Raw genomic sequence first — 16236 nt, 5'->3', positions numbered from 1 at the left:
AAAAAATGATTTATTATTAAAAAATAAATTTTAAAAATGATTGAAAACACATCTGAATGTGGATGAGATTCTATAGAAATTGTTTTACTAACTAATAAATGAGTAGAAACACATATTTTTGCAAACACAAATGAAATTTATTCACAAATTTCATAATCTAAAAAAAAAATTAATGGAAAGAATGATATTTTTTAGAGTGTTTTTCAAAATTGCCAAGTCATACTGGAAAAATAACGAATACGTTACTTATTCCTTTTTGCATTTTACCCATAATATTAGTCCTTTCAAGAAATAGGTCGAATTTCCAGTCACGCTGTTTCTGTTTGACAAAGTTCTCTTTGAAAAAACACAAATTATCTCCTGCCTCTGGTTATAATTCTACCCCATATAAAAATGATGTCAACATCTTAGCTTTGTCAAGACATCTATTATAGTACTATCGGCGGCCTCCGGGGTGTAGTGGTCAAGACGCTTGACTCGCGCTCGGGAGGTTCCGGGTTCGATTCCCGGTGAGAACACAAAAATTAAAATGTGATTTTTCTCAAGCCTGGGTGTTCTGTGATGTAATTCACCGCTGTAATTGGGCCTCCTGGCCTGTTGTGGTGCAAAAATAAAATAAAAAAAATAAATATAAAAAAAATCCTTATTAATTTTACCGAGAACTTTAATAGTCTAAGTATAATTAACACTCCATATAATAGGCACAGAAGATAACTCACAAGCTAGATTTAGAATAACAGTGAATAGAGTTTTGTCTTTTTCGCTCGTTATTTTGCGTGATCAAATAAAATGCAATCTAACACTCCTCCTTTCTTTATATAAAGTTTATATTTGTAGCACTAACTTTGTGGTTATTCATTATTATAAAATAAATAAAACAACTTTGTTTTAACCACTAATTTTTATTTTTCACCGACCGGTTTCAAAGCAAACAAGCTTCTTTGTCAAGGTTTACGTAACTAATGAATTGATTCCATTTTATTTTATTTGTATCATGTTCACTAAATACTACACGTGGACCCAATAAATCAAGTGTTTTTTTTCCTACACGGGTGGTAATCTGATATCATTATTTTCGAAGTAAGCCAGGAGAGGACTAAAAGAAATATTGTTTATTTGGTTATTAATTATTGTTTTCTTATTATGAATCGCTTTTTTAATTTCTAAGATTTCTAAATTGTCTAATTTTAATACTTTATTTTCAACATGAAGTACTTTTAATCCAGTGTCTTTATTGAAGTTATGATTATTTTCTATCAGATGATTTGCGAATTCAGAAAAATTATTATTATTTAAGCATCTTAAGTGTTCTTTTACTTTAATATTAAAGTTTCTTTTAGTTTTTCCAATGTAGACTCCTCCTTTCCTTCATTTATCCTCCGCCACTTTTTGTCCCTTTTTTCTTTCCGTTAATAATAATAATCATGGTTTATTAACAAAAATAACAATTCTTCAAATTGTTCAGAAAGTGTTTAAACAATGTTTTTTTTTATCAAATACTTTACTTTGTTTCAACAAGATATATCTACTACTTATTATTCATATTTTCTATGCATTTATTTCTGTTTTTCATATATTTTTTGACTGGCTTAGAACTGGGTAAATCACCCCAGTTACCGGCTTTGTTAACCCAGGAACTTTGTATAAATGTGTTATCTTATGTATACAAAATGATAATAAATAAATAAAATAATCGTTTGCACTATTTATTCGCTTCACATATTTATTTTATTTTATTTTATTTTATTGGGAAACTCAACAAAGATTCATACTAGAAAACATACAATTTAAAATCATTCGTCGAAATAATTTAACATGCATATACATATATCTTCAATTATAGAATTACACAAAATAGATTTATACGTTAAGTTGTAATATATATTTTTTAATATTTTTGTTTATACAGGATACAATGCAATAAAAAATAAGTTGTACGAGTGTACTTATTGAATAAGATTTATTCCTAAGAGATTATTCGCAAAGGCTGAGAGAGTATCATGAAAAATTACAATTTTATTGTTTCGGCAGTATATATTATATTCCCGACACATGCGGGCCATAGGTGTGTGGTATGTAGCATTATTTGAAAACAAAGGCAGTTTAAATATTTCCCGATGTCTGAGTGTTCTCAATCCTGCATTTATTTGTATTTTATTTTAAAGTTTATTATCTACTTTGTAGTTTAATATTTTATACAGAAATTTTATATCGAAAACATCGCGGCGTTTTATCAGAGAATTAAAATGAAAAAGAGTTAGAAGTTGCTCGTAATTTGAATTTGAACGTGGGTTAGAAATTTGGAACTTATACAAAAGGTACTTTAGGAACTTTTTTTGAACAGATTCTATTGAATTTATATGGTTTTGATTTACCGCTTCAATCAAACTGCGGCTGAGATTAAGAATAAAAAATAGGATTAGAAAATGGTTTTGTTACATAAACGGCTCTAGAGAGACAAACTATTAATGGACAGAATTGGGTCGGTGGCGGTGGGTTAATACTTCATTTGGGTCACTCATTCTTTGCATCGAACTATTTTAACTGAGCCAAATTGTTTCTTTATTACGATATTAATATATCTGAAAGGCCTCCGTGGCGTCGTAGTTAAGACGCTTGAAAATTCAATCGGAATTTTCTCAAGCCTGAGTTAACCACTGTTATAAGGGCTTCTGGCCTGTTGTGGTGTAAAAAAAAACTTGTCAAATGAACTTGAATTTATCAAGATTTTTACTAGTTTTAAGACTTGATTAAAAGTTTGGTAAGGTGTCAAAAATAAAACACTTTTATTGGATTTAATTCTACTTAAAATATATATATATGTCACGCGTTTTGTCTTGTTAGGACATTATCAAACTGATGTACCTTACTAAACTTCATTATGAAATTCTACTAATTATCTGCATACACAATTGATAGCTAAATTTAAAGTATTCCTAACCCAATTTAATTGATTATTATTTATATTTTTTTTAATTGAATCGGCATTCACTTCGTAACACTTCATTATAAATTATTATGAAAATAAAACTTTGTTATCAGTGTTACACAATTTTATTCTTTTACAAGAACACAACTTTAGTTTCGGGAGAGCACTCCTCCCATCGACGGGTGATATAAAACTAATATAATAAACACAGAATATTGTTCACAATGTCATCGAATCTAAACAAAAAATAAACAGATTAATCAGTGAAACTTAGAGCAGGGGGGTTTTATTCTTATCTAAGGTGTTGGCATATGAATGGATGGTTATCTTAAGTACAGATATGAAAACATGGACAGAACATTAAGTCGAATTTATTTCTTAAAATTTAGCACATAAGTGGAAGTTGCAATAAGTAAGTCTAAGATTTAATGTGTGGGAAGACATCGCTCGGCTAAGAGAGTGTTAACAGACGCGGGGTCTAAGAGGGTGAGTGCGGTGAGGGTGGTCGCAAAGGGAACATAGTCAATAAAGGCGAGGGGTGGTTGAATGTGTGATTATTAATTAGGTTGTTTTCAGAATTTAAATTTTTGTGAATTTCTATAATTTCTAAATTATTTATATTACTGCCTTTGTTATTTACTTGGTGCAGGAGTTTGAGGGTGTGATTATGAAATGAGTGGTTACTGTCTATTATATGATTCGCGAATTCCGAGAAATTATTATTGGTCAGGCAACGGCGGTGTTCGTTTAGCGGAGTGCTCTCCCGAAACTAAAGTTGTGTTCTTGTAAAAGAATAAAATTGTGTAACACTGATAAAAAAGTTTTATTTTCATAATAATTTAGATTATTATTTCATTAAAGAATATTTGATAATTTCATTAAAACTTTGCTTTGCGAATTACAAAATCGAACGTGTTTTTTTTCCTTTTTTTTATTGACAACTCAAATCTAAACAAAAAAACTTTCTTTTACATATCATAATGTCAAAAAAATATTAATTACAGATTTATTTGGAGATTTTAAAGTACTACAAATCTTAAAATATAAACAAATGCCAAATCCTACAAATTCGAAAAGAGACCCTTTCTTCTGAAAGATTATCTGGTAGAAGCAAACAGGTTGCATTTAAGTGCCACTCTTGAACAAAGCCGTTTTCTCGTACCAGAAAAAAATCACCTGTTTATCTGTAGCTAAAAAAGGAAATAGATTTTGCTAAATAATTTACATTTATAACAGTTTTTATTTAAAAACTATTTCTGCATGTGTTTAAAGCACTCGTCTTTAAACCGCGAGAAATTCACTGTTTTGAGTGGTAACTTTTACTATGATAAATCGTGTACGGGTGATATTTTTTTGATTCTATTAAAAATCATACCTCAAATGGCTAAATAATGGTTAGTGTAATAATGTTCTACCGAACGAACATTAATAATAATTTGGTACTCACCCGAAAACCGTTGCGCACTGTCATCTGACCTTATATCGTCATAAGACAATATCAAAATACCCAAAATACGTATTTCCTAGCGCGGATGTCATATTGCTGACAGTCAGGGAAATAGAAGATAACCTCAATTCTTTACTCGATAGAGGCGACAACAATGGACGACTACTAGCCGTGAAACTTTTTACAGTCAGTGCTGCAAAACAGCGTCTATCAATTTAATTAGTAACCTTATAACGGAGATGAAAAACGTTTTTGTAAAGCAAATATATAAGTCTAGGCGTCTACAGGGCTTCTGACCTGGCCACATTACAAACTGCGTAATATTCACCATTCTGCTTATATTTGAGCATCTATATTTCTTCAACGCTCTTACTGATATTTGTAAAATTAACGAGTTGAAACCTTTATCAATACGGGTGAGGTTCATCTGATTGAGTTAAATCACCTAAATACTAGGCAACGTGAGAAAATAGTTTTTTACTTTTTTATGTTAAAATATTTTATGCTAAAATAGGCGTTGCCTAGCAGGTAAAAAGGCTCAACCAGATGAATCTCACCCGCATGGTATAGGTTTCAGCTCTTTTAGTTCACAAAAGTTAACAAATGGAAGAGACGAAGAAACGTAGATGTTTAAACAAAGGCAAAATAGTGAATATTACTCAGTGTGTAAAGTGGTCACTTGAACCTGTCAATGACAGGTCATAAGCCCAGTAGATGCCGAGAATTCTATGGTAATATGTTTATATTAACAGCTCCCTGGGGGGTTGAATTCAGTTCATGTCTACAAAAATTTGGACAAACTAAAAATATTGTTGACTTAGTTATATCTTATAATTTTTGTTACCCACCAAGTCTAAATACTTTTTGAAGGGACACATTTTTATTAAACAGGTTTGTTTTACACACATACATATAAAATACATTTATTTATTGACATTTGCTATAATCCTATACCCACGTACCCACGAGGGAGGTATTTTTTCAGTTCTTTTTAATAATTTGAAGATCTTCTGTGTTAATAATGGTTTTCGGGATATTTTTGAAAAAACTTGAAATAACGTAATTTAATATTCGTTCTCTGAACCAATTTGTAATTTGGAGAATGACATGAAAACCATTAGTTTCTAATGTTATAATTGTGGAAAATGTTTTTTTATATTCCGTCTGTAGTCAATTTGAAGTCACAAAGTTGTTTTATCTGCAGGACACCTTCGCGGATGTGTTTTACTTCATAGATTACCCTATTTGGTAGGATTTCCCTTAACAGTCTCACCTGAATATCATAAATTTTACCCAGGTGAGACCCCAAACACGCACTCCGTAAAATATAATATATTCAATGAGCAGTTACCGTCAGAATATCTGTAATTTTAATATCAATTTGAACACACACTGAGTTAGGTTACTTTGAAATCTCCACACCAACAATGTTATCACAAAATCACCCAACTGTGTTCAAATACGGTGAATTTCAAACAGGTTATAGACGTCTTCAAAGCATTTTCACGAAACACAGGGTTTAACTGATGCCTGGATATACATACACATGTCAACATATTGCAACAACTTGAGTATGATATTGAGATGAAGAACATTTTAGAGAAGGTAATATGGAAGTCTAAGCATCAACAGGATTTATGACCTTTAAGTTGCCACTTTACACACTGTTTAACATTCACCATTCTGCCCATATTTGAACATCTATAATACAGATGTCTATTTAGATTATTTCTGCCTATATTTATAGGCAACATTCACCAACCAAACAAACCAACACCGTGTAACATTCACCATTCTGCCCATATAACATTACATAGTAGTATTATTAAAGCTATTTGCCGTATATTTTTTGTAATCGTGAAATTTGTAGAAAGAAACATTTTCCGGTTTTAGTTTTAATATTTTGAAATCGTTTTTTTTATTATTTGTTATTATAACTAAAAAGTTAAAATAAAAACATAATAACAGCAACACAAAACCATTTACGTAACGTTTCAGATTATATTATATTGTAAGACAGTCCTTTATTTTATATACACGGAAAAGGCATTCAATTAATATTAAGGGTTTTCTGTACTCTTGTTGTAAAAAAAAGAATAATATTTTGTTAAATGTATCTGGCACGGGTCAGTTCCCAGTGAGAACAGAACATATTTTTAAATGTTTTATGTTTAAAAATATTAATGAATAAACAAAATAAATTAATTAAAAATATTTTGTGATTGACACTTGTTACCAAATCGACGAATTCTTGGAATTGGTGAATTTTGATGATAATTGGTTCTTGAAAAATATTGAACGACACTTAAATTCTCGACGAACGAACAGGTAATCTTGTATAATTGATCTTTAAATGAAATCAAATAAATTTATTCGGAGACATGAGAATAATTGATCTGTGAATATTTTTTAAAAAAGTCTTGGATCTTAAATATTTTTAATGATACATATTTGAACATAAAATTGGAATTTGTGTAAGGAGGATAATAAAAAAGATTAGATATTAAATCCGTACATTATGTAAGGCTGAGACAAGCATTATCGAAAAATCAAGAAAGAAGCTCTGCGCTGGTTTGGACAACGAATGGACAGCGAAAGAACGGCTTAGAATATTGACAAAGCAAATGTTGATAAATGCAGAAATAAAGGAAGACCGAGAAAGACATGGCATGACCAAATCCAACAAATACTTGAAGATGGACATGCCAAAAGTCGGAATAATCGGCACGCGTGCATAAGAAGATGTATGAATGTAGAGGAAGCGAGATCTGTATGCAAATATATAGTGTTGTGGCTGCCTACCCTTACGGGGAAACGGCGCGATGGTTTGTTTGTTTTAGATTATCGGTAAGTCGGAACAAAACAATCATAAAGCTAAATTTATCGTTTTAATGTTTTAAAAACGAAAAGTAAAGTTTCCATCGTATCGGAATAAAATCGACTCAACCGGCTTTCGGTCACTATATGTTTATCTGCGATGCGTCTTTCACACAGCAATATAAACATAACACTAATATCGTCGCTTCCGTACTGACACGGAACCTAAATTCTTTGAGTGGGAATAAAACCAATGTTAAGTGAAGTCGTTTTATGAGCTTAACTCTTTTTTATTTTTTTTAGTTTGGCCGTTTTCGTCTTAAAGGTGCGATATGGTATGTCGTGATGGAGAGTTTAGGTAGGATGACACCGTTGTGTCGTATTGTGGAGGGTGTGGTGTGTTGAGGGCTCTTCTATAGATCTTATTGATCATTCATCGTGTTTACTTAGCTTGCTTAACGTGCTTGATGGCTGCAGACAGTGACTTAATGCTTTAAAGAGGCGTTTTTAAAAACATATAACTGTGGTGTGTAGTGACGCGCCATTAATCCTCTCCATCTTTCTGATGCAGACTGAAATTCATTAGATCGGGACCGCATTGTGGCATGCCACGACACACCACACTAGAACAATGTAATTCTGACCATATTAAATATACAAAAGTGATGTGCGCTAGATAGCTCCCCAACACACCACTCCACAACACAACATAACAATGTAATCCTGCCATAAAGAACAAGTTGTGTTAGTGCTGGGTTTCGAGCCTCGGACTCCCTGATCCGGAGTCAGCGTCACCACACACGGGACCATAAACCGTCTCCTGCAGCCGTATATAAGCTCGTTTAAGTGATTATATTACAGAACTTTTCACACTGAGTAACATTCACAATTCTGCTTCTGTTTGAACATTCATATTCGTTTAATTCTGCGGTTTGTTGGTTTTCGTAAAGTAAAAGAATTTTGTCGGCCTTGTGGTGTAATAATCAGCGTAATGCCGGCCATGAAAGAGATCTCGGGTTTGATTTCTGACATGGTCGATATAAAACATTTATTTAAAAAGGGTGTTTTTATACTAGAATATTTCATAGTCCCTGGACTGGTACCTAAAGCGTAAGACTAATCATCTTACGTTAATGTTACAAAAATGATCAAAGTACGCTGGGATTGGTGTATTTATGCAGTGCTCTATGCACCAATCAACCGTATTATTTAACTTGATGGTGGCTAAAGAAAAGTTGGTTATTGTATAGATAGAGTTTAATTTTGATACCATTTCTCATTATTAATTATAAAGTAAACTAAGTCAATTATATTTATAAAAGACACCGAACTGACGTGAATAAGGAACTATTTGACAAATCAAACACAAATGATACAAGTAAATGGAATCTTAAGACCAATTACCAATCACATTCGGAGTACCTCAAGGTAGCGTTTTGGGACAAATTATTTTCTTATTGCATATAAATGACCTTAATCTTCAAGAAGAACATATGAAAATAATAAACTTTGCCGATTATACTGTTATTCACATTGATAAAAACACTTGAGAGGAAACCTACCAAACAGCGGAAAAAGCGCTTTCCACAATCAAGGGTTATTTAGACTCGAATCTTCTGACGTTAAACGAACAAAATACTGAATTCAAAGACAACCGAAAACTGAACCAATTTGGTTTTTTTTTAAAAAGAGGGTATTAAAATAAAATTTTCTGTGTAAAATAAAATTGCGCTTTTGGATAATGCGAGCTTCCATTAGAAACAATTGATTGAAAAAGCAAAATAAAAAAGACACGCCACAACAATGGTAAATATATATGAGGTGTAAAAAAAAATCCTCTTGTGTCATAACCCAGGGAGAACATACGGGAATACGTTTGAGTGAAGAAAATTGAGACTGCGTTTCAACTTAAAGTCTTACTAAAATTTATATAAAATAAAATTCAATATTGCATTGAATCACTTTTGCAAAGCACCCTTGAGAAAATATGTTTTTTCAAAGAGCGTCTTAAAAGACCTGTACGACATAAATGCTTATTATGGCTCTAGTATCCCAATGAGTTACCCTATAAGCGTTAATTCTTAAAAGGCTGTGCTACAAAATTCGTTTACACGCAGTGATGTAACATCGTGTTACCTCAAGCAAAAAACAGACTAGATGTTCGGACATTTAAAAAATTATCATCGAGACATAGTGTTTAATAATTCATTGTTCATAATTCATAAAAATTATAATGTGATTTAGGTCTGTTTTAGCAAAATAAATTAAAAACCAAAAATACGCGGGTTATAAAACCAGCTAGCATTCCCGCTTACAACCAACAACTGACTGATTGCACAAATCTCTTCTTTATTTGTCTCTTTCACAAACATACTACAAATACCAAATAACACAACGGCCACAGAACAGCGTCTCTGTCTTCCTTGTTATAAGTTCTATTCTCGCGCTTTTTCTTATACGCTTAATCAGATTTATTGTGGTATTGGCATCACTTTCATTCGTATAATAATTATTCTTTCCACGGTAAAGATAAATAATTTTTGTATTAAAATCAAGAATATTTATAAAAATCATCGTTTTTAAATCCAATGTACAAATAATCATTTGAAGATTACAAAAAATTCAACTTCGTCATTTTAATAAATAAGAGAGATATGTCATGTCTTGTACACCATATAAAATAGACACCTTTTGCCCCACGTTTTCATTTAAACTGTGCTACGTTTTTCCAAAGCTTGACTCGTTTTCGCATTCTGTTGTTTTCAAATCGATTCTATCCATTAAAGATCATGTAAATACTAATTTAAGTATTCCAGTAGGTTGGTACACTGAAGCAGAACCCTGAATTATCAATAGGGAAACACTCTTGATACACGTCATTGTTACTTCAAATAGTAAGTGCAAATCAAATTCAATCTCGATTAAGTTTATATCAAAACATTTTAACAATGTTTTGGGTTCATCTAAATGTTTTTAGACTGGCTATATTTCCTTCTTAGGAGCATATTCAAAACATTGTTGATTGATTTACTCGTTTATTCTTTTACTTCGGACTTAAGAATGATAACTGAAGATTTTAAAACCAAAATTTAAAAAAAATAAAAACAAAATTGTTTTACTAACTGGGATGTAATGATTTATGATCTCATCATCAGGAATTGATGATTTATGTTCTCATCATCAGGAATTGGCACTGCTACTATAGGTGCATCGTCTGCGTAGAGTGTGATGTTAACGGCCTTATCTCCCTCATTCTTATTCTTAAAAGCGTTTTTATAAATTTATTTTATTTGTGTAAAAAAGTTTTTTGTCTTATTTATGGTTGTGATATACTAAGTTATAAAGATGACTGTAGCTTTGTTTCTTTATTGTTCTGACTATGCGATTTTTTAAAAATAAAAAATAAATTATTTCAGTCCCAAATTAACTTGTAGTAACTCCTGTAAGTGCGCAAAATAATAGATTTGAAAAAATATAATAAAGTATTAGTTTTAAAATTGAAACTGCAATTGCAATCTATAGAGAAAAAAAATGAGCGATACTTTATAAAAAGGATAATCAAATTTCGCCACCCATTTAATTGTTCTTATTTTAATTTCAGATTGTCTTAATATAACTATACGAAAAAAATCACTTCTGTTTTCTCCACTGCAATATATGTATTTTTTATTATGTATACCCATATATTTTTTACTAATATGTAAAGATGATTATAAAAATAAAAAAAATATCTTACTCTTCATAATTCATTTTTTTTGCTACTTTTGTGAAAAATACACACGCCTTTATTTAAATTTTAAAATGTACTTCTGTTTTTTCCACTGCAATATATGATAGTATACCCATATATTTTACACTTATATGTAAAGAAGATTTTTTTTCGTATTTTTTATTTTTATTTTTCTTCTTTATTTTATGTTACTTTTGTGCAAAATATATGTCTGTTTTTATATGTATATATATATTTAAAACATGTTAAAGCCTACAAGGCGTTTTAATAAATAAACATATTGTAAATATTAGTTGGAATTTAACAAACATAAATGTTACTCCAAAACGTCATAAATTAAATAAATAGGAAATCGTGTTAATATTATAAATGTATTAAAAAAATAAACCCGATGTAGAATTACTTAATAAACAATATTTTGAGTTTGTCCAATTTTCTGTTGACAAGGACTGGATTCGACTCCCTGGGAAGCTGCTTATATTAACATATTATAGAGATGAAGAACATTTAAAATATGGTAATATAGAAGTCTAGGCATCTACAGCGCTTATGACCTGTCAATGGCTGGTTTAATATGGGCAAAATGCTGAATGTTACACAGTGTGTAAAATGGCCACTTAAACCAGCCATTGACAGGTCATAAGCCCTTTAGATGCCTAGACTTTTATATTACCTTCTTTTAAATGTTCTTCATCTCTGTTTTAAAATGTTAACTTAATAAATAGCTTACGCATATATATTCCTAATACCTGTACCCATTACATTTACTCATTATTTTTTATTACTTTACTTTTTAAACGTCCTAATTAAGTCATTGGTTCACCAGGATCCGATGGTATAATCAAGACTTGATAAATTAAGAGCCACAACAAAACATATAATGTATGTATTAAAACTCATTAAAATATTATTAAATGAGCTTTTTCATTTTCCCAGTAACAAAGAACAGAAGAATTTTATTCATATTCGATAAAATATTTATATTATTGCTGTTTTCAATTATTCAATAAAAAAATTTAGGGTGGGTGCCATATTATTTAGACGTGTTGCATCAATTGGACATTCTCAATTTTAAAAACTCATTATTTGTTTCCACATTCTTCATAATTTAATAAGTATAACATTATGTACTTATAAAAAAAAGTTAACATGCTCAAGCTTTATCTATCAATTAAAAAACAGCTGTTGGTTTGAATTATTTAGGTTAATTTTATTTTATGTATGTCTTTTAATTTATATGTATGGTTTTTAGTACAAAATTTCGACCAACTCTTCTTTTGACCAGTCTGTTTTTTGATTGGCTGGAAGATATTGCTTTTAGCAAAAAGTGCGCCGCAAAAGAGTGTACATTTTATTGTGAAGATAAATTCCGATGTATGCCTGTTTTTACCCATTATATTTATAGTAATATAGCATGTTCAATTACTAAATTATGTTTTTATTACCATAAAAACCCCTCTACACAAAAAGCATACAAAAATAAAAGTAAAACCCCACACAAAACGAGACCGGCTATTCAGCAGCCAGGTTTATGAATCATTAATAAAGTTAAAATATTTGACGTTTACATTTGGCTAAGCGACTTTGTAGAAGGTTGTCTTTGTCGCACTAGTCCGGTGATGAGAGAGACAGCGCTTTACAAAACAATTTAGGAAGCATGTGTATTCCTATAAGTGGATTGTTGAACAAAGCACGGCAGCATGAAATCATATAGGGTGGATTTATTTGTTATTATTTTTCAATTATTTCATTTATCAATAGGCATGTAAACACATGGAACCTTACACCATGAGGTCAACTAAACTAATGATTACTTTTACCAAAATTTTACCCGCGAGTAGAAATTAAATATTTAAAACCTAAAGAAAAAAGAAAAAATACGTATTCACCCACCCTAATTTTACCGTGCCGAGTGAATTGGCGCGATACGTGTGAAACAGGCCTGTATATGACAGACACAATCAATTATTTTAAGCCTATTAATATTATAAACATATAATATGTAGCCTGACGTAAATGTTTAGAATAAAAAAAAATGATTTTTTTTATTTTTAAGCCTTGAGTTATGTTCTGAAACCACTAGGAATATAAAATTTATTTAAGTGATTTTACACAAACGAAACACGTAGTTAGGAGTATATTAACCCACCCGTTCCTGTGATGTAATGGCGTTAAAAATGGCACTTAATTTATTGATATTTAGACGACTACACGTACAAAACAACGGTTTTTTTATATTTTTTTAATAAGTAAACCTTAACACATAAGAAAAAAATCATATCACATATTTAAGTATATAATTTTAAATCAAATCTTTTGTCCATCAGGATCGCCGAAAATGACTAAATATTGAGTACGCTGAGACAAATATATAAAACATTCATTAGAGAAAAAGAGGTGAAATCTAATGAAATCACTCAACAAGGCACATAATTTTTTTTAAATATGAAACCAGACCGTAATTATGATTCGATTATTCCCTAACCTCAGGTGGTCACTTAAGTCCCTGTGTGGTCACTCTAGTTTCTTTTTTACTCAATATGTTAAATGTGAAAATATTTTTTTTTGTTGTCTCTAATCGGAGCTTCTATTCCTATATCCAGGCAAAATGAAAAATGCGGTTTAGAGTGTGAGTAGAATTAAACCCTTGCATGAAGGTTTCGACTAACAAGTTCCGAAAAAAAATCTGACAAAGCCATTTTAGTGGAGTTTAGGCCACCTCGCGGCTTATTATATTATTTGTCGTGAAAAATCACAATATCAGTGATTTTAATAAATTACTATAGATAAAGTCAGACCAAGAACCGCACGACTTGTTATACCTACCGTGCCGACAACCAGTTAATTTTAAGCTTTGTAAGAAACAAATATTTATGTGCACGGTACCTTGTTTAATTTTTGAGGTACAAATCAGCTCTTTTAAAGTTTGCGAAATATATTTTTTCCTGGATTATTCGGCAGGAAGGTAAGCTAATTGTCACTTGACACGCTTGCAATTTCCCTAATAAACAGCACCCATTAAAAATTTACGAAAAGTCATTCTGACGAAAATAATTTAATTAACTCTTGTGTGGCTGGCTGTGATGTCACACTAGTCTATATACGATACGAGACTTGATATATCTCTCTAAATGGACATTTTCACACCGGGTTTGGAAAGTAAAATTCGTACAACCATGCTGAATTTTAATCCAAAAAATATTTATCATTGCTACGCGAAGAATGAAAGTGACGCCAATACTGTAATAAATCTGTATGAGAGAGCACGAAGAAAGAACTCATAACAAGAGAAACAGAGACACTGTGCTGTTTTGTAGCCGATGTTGGTGTAAAACAGATTCAGTTGATTATTGACAGTGATGGGGACGCACGAATGTAAGATGACCGGCGTATTGGCTCAGTATCAGGCATAGAAGAAACATTCACATTTTATCACTTCTTCACAATATTTTAAATAATCCCACTTCGCCTGTTTATCTGAGAGAGCTCTTTCAACCTCTATCACAACACGGACTATCTCTTCGATCTAGTAACGAGAGAATACTTTTAACGCTCTTTCATCGCTCTAATTTTCTTGCCTCCTCTTTCACAGTAATTGCCGCTTGATTGTGGAATAATCTACCCACCAATGTTAGAGATGCCTCTTCTTTATTTACATTTCAGTCTAGATTGAAATGTCAGTGTCTAATATTTAAGTATTTGCATGTTGGTTTAATAAGTGTCCTGACGAATAGACTTGTGCGTCTCGAAACCGGTAGACACAAAAAGTCGGTAAGTGGTTAAGTACCTCAGAGTAATAATGCGCCAAGCTATAAAGGAGCCCAAACGTAGGATAACCATTCTTTGACTATTGGGTATTAAGTTAGCTACATACAGTTCACAGCAAAACAATGGGCCATACTCAGGTCGAGAATTGCCAAATGGATATTAATTTGCAAGTAAATATATTTTTTAATGTATTTAATATTGCAGGGTTATTCCAATTTATTTTTTTATAATTCGACTATATTTATTGTATAAAACTAAAAATACATGTGTATGTTTTTTTTTTATTTATTCATGTATTTTATTCATAATAAACTTATGGTATATTTATTGAGACATAAATCCCAATTCCATGGAACCAAAGTCCTGTGTTGAGTTTGTTTGTTTGTCCGTCACATCTCCGAAACGGCGAGTCGTAGCAGCCTGAAATTTGGACAAGTCATTTAAGATGCGATTTCAAGGTAAACATTGCTATTTACGAGTAAAGTTTAAATCGATCTCTTCTCGATAAAAACTCAAATTTATATGGATGCTTAGTGCGGCACCGACATATTGCCCGTAATCAACTGTCATTATCAACAGTAAACATACTTTAATTCACAAATTTATCTCCTAAATTAAAAAAAAAGTATCTGAAGTAAATATGTTAATATAAGGAAAGTTTTTTAAGCAACATAAAACACGTGTCGGGACAATAAATGCCAAAAATCAATGTAAATCATGAGAAAATAATCGAAATCAATTACCTATAAAAACCAACTCGTTTAACACATTTGACGATCCTACTGCTGCAACCAAACATACTGCAATTCACCATAGTCGATTTTTATTAATTAAAACGTAAATATCTAAGTTATTTACAAACATAGCCAAGCACATCGGGAAAAGCAATCGATCGAACCGTTATGTTTATGTTGTCAAACAAAACCAAATGGCCACCAATTAGTTGCTAATCAACAAACCAACATCGCTTGCGTTCTATAAAACCTAGTGATAGGGCTTTTCTATAGGTTCACGCATTATTACTCTGAGTTAAATACTTATATTAACTAAAACGATTGACCACAAAGTAATGGTTTGAACATAAAATTACTATTTTTTTATAAATTATAGAAATGGAATGATTGAACAGTGTGTCTCGGTGTTTTTTTGAACTAAGAATATTTCGCCTTTTGCTTGATGTGGTGAAAAGGAGTTATTTACCACAATATTTCAAAAGTAAATTAACTATTAAATAATTTTCAATTATTTATCCTTCCTGATTTCATAACAGATCAGGGAGCATAATTACAATGGTGAATAACAGCACAGTACTCCCGGGCTTGAGGAAAATTACTTTTGTGTTCTCACCACAGTATAACACGTATTTCCCCCTTTATACAAATAATCAAAATATATTTTGGTGTAATTTAACATCATTTATAATCATTATTCCTTTCCGTACCTAAAAGTGCATAGGGCTTTGCATTGGTACAACAATTGCAGCGTACCTTGATCATTTTTGTAACTTTCAGGTAAGATCATCAGTCTTACGCTTTAGGTAGCAAT

The 16236-nt window shown here is 31.2% G+C and overlaps 1 protein-coding gene across 3 annotated transcripts in view; it reads right to left on the bottom strand.

Annotated features, from left to right (window-relative positions):
* The window catches only part of LOC148281767 (fibronectin type III domain-containing protein 4), a 340574-nt gene that overhangs the window by 206388 nt on the left and 117950 nt on the right, over positions 1-16236 (bottom strand). The window lies entirely within an intron of this gene.

The sequence above is a fragment of the Micrasema longulum genome, unplaced genomic scaffold (assembly GCF_059751315.1).
Source record: "Micrasema longulum isolate JH-2025_06_02 unplaced genomic scaffold, ASM5975131v1 h1tg000411l, whole genome shotgun sequence".
Classification (NCBI taxonomy): domain Eukaryota; kingdom Metazoa; phylum Arthropoda; class Insecta; order Trichoptera; family Brachycentridae; genus Micrasema; species Micrasema longulum.
The sequence above is the reverse complement of the archived record's forward strand: the minus strand, read 5'-3'. Positions and strand labels throughout refer to the sequence as shown.